Genomic DNA, 1,785 nt, shown 5'->3' with positions numbered 1-1,785 from the left:
GCACGCTCCCGGGCCTCTGTCGGCAGCGGCAAGCTCAGTTGGGAGCACGGGTGGTCGCACCGAAAGCGTCTACTCGCCTAACTCCGGGCGATTGCGCCTCTCTCGAACCCGACCAAGTACTTGGGACGGCGCTGCGCGCCGCCGGGACCTGAGAGGGTTTCGAGGTGTATTGTGCAGGGGAGCTCAGCCTCCTCCTGTTTGCAGAATGATTGAGCGGACGCTTGCGTGTTCGCGCGGGCCCCCGGGACACACTCCCGGGCGGCCGGCTGCTCAGCTCTAGTTGACGCAGCTCCCTGGTTGATCCTGCCAGTAGTCATATGCTTGTCTCAAAGATTAAGCCATGCATGTCTCAGTACAAGCCGCATTAAGGTGAAACCGCGAATGGCTCATTAAATCAGTTATGGTTCCTTAGATCGTACCCACGTTACTTGGATAACTGTGGTAATTCTAGAGCTAATACATGCAAACAGAGTCCCGACCAGAGATGGAAGGGACGCTTTTATTAGATCAAAACCAATCGGTCGGCTCGTCCGGTCCGTTTGCCTTGGTGACTCTGAATAACTTTGGGCTGATCGCACGGTCCTCGTACCGGCGACGCATCTTTCAAATGTCTGCCTTATCAACTGTCGATGGTAGGTTCTGCGCCTACCATGGTTGTAACGGGTAACGGGGAATCAGGGTTCGATTCCGGAGAGGGAGCCTGAGAAACGGCTACCACATCCAAGGAAGGCAGCAGGCGCGCAAATTACCCACTCCCGGCACGGGGAGGTAGTGACGAAAAATAACGATACGGGACTCATCCGAGGCCCCGTAATCGGAATGAGTACACTTTAAATCCTTTAACGAGTATCTATTGGAGGGCAAGTCTGGTGCCAGCAGCCGCGGTAATTCCAGCTCCAATAGCGTATATTAAAGTTGTTGCGGTTAAAAAGCTCGTAGTTGGATTTGTGTCCCACGCTGTTGGTTCACCGCCCGTCGGTGTTTAACTGGCATGTATCGTGGGACGTCCTGCCGGTGGGGCGAGCCGAAGGCGTGCGACCGCCTCGTGCGTGCTCGTGCGTCCCGAGGCGGACCCCGTTGAAATCCTACCAGGGTGCTCTTTATTGAGTGTCTCGGTGGGCCGGCACGTTTACTTTGAACAAATTAGAGTGCTTAAAGCAGGCAAGCCCGCCTGAATACTGTGTGCATGGAATAATGGAATAGGACCTCGGTTCTATTTTGTTGGTTTTCGGAACCCGAGGTAATGATTAATAGGGACAGGCGGGGGCATTCGTATTGCGACGTTAGAGGTGAAATTCTTGGATCGTCGCAAGACGAACAGAAGCGAAAGCATTTGCCAAGTATGTTTTCATTAATCAAGAACGAAAGTTAGAGGTTCGAAGGCGATCAGATACCGCCCTAGTTCTAACCATAAACGATGCCAGCCAGCGATCCGCCGCAGTTCCTCCGATGACTCGGCGGGCAGCCTCCGGGAAACCAAAGCTTTTGGGTTCCGGGGGAAGTATGGTTGCAAAGCTGAAACTTAAAGGAATTGACGGAAGGGCACCACCAGGAGTGGAGCCTGCGGCTTAATTTGACTCAACACGGGAAACCTCACCAGGCCCGGACACCGGAAGGATTGACAGATTGATAGCTCTTTCTTGATTCGGTGGGTGGTGGTGCATGGCCGTTCTTAGTTGGTGGAGCGATTTGTCTGGTTAATTCCGATAACGAACGAGACTCTAGCCTGCTAACTAGTCGCGTGACATCCTTCGTGCTGTCAGCGATTACTTTTCTTCTTAGAGG

The 1,785-nt window shown here is 53.5% G+C and overlaps 1 non-coding gene across 1 annotated transcript in view; it reads left to right on the top strand.

Annotated features, from left to right (window-relative positions):
* Window positions 1–290: 290 nt before the first annotated feature.
* The window catches only part of LOC124727034, a 1,909-nt gene continuing 414 nt past the window's right edge, over window positions 291–1,785 (top strand). The window contains exon 1 of the ribosomal RNA XR_007006889.1: window positions 291–1,785. This exon is cut by the window's right edge and continues 414 nt beyond it. This is a non-coding gene — a ribosomal RNA (small subunit ribosomal RNA).

The sequence above is a fragment of the Schistocerca piceifrons genome, unplaced genomic scaffold (genome assembly GCF_021461385.2).
Source record: "Schistocerca piceifrons isolate TAMUIC-IGC-003096 unplaced genomic scaffold, iqSchPice1.1 HiC_scaffold_1076, whole genome shotgun sequence".
Taxonomy (NCBI): Eukaryota; Metazoa; Arthropoda; class Insecta; order Orthoptera; family Acrididae; genus Schistocerca; species Schistocerca piceifrons.
The sequence above is the reverse complement of the archived record's forward strand: the minus strand, read 5'-3'. Positions and strand labels throughout refer to the sequence as shown.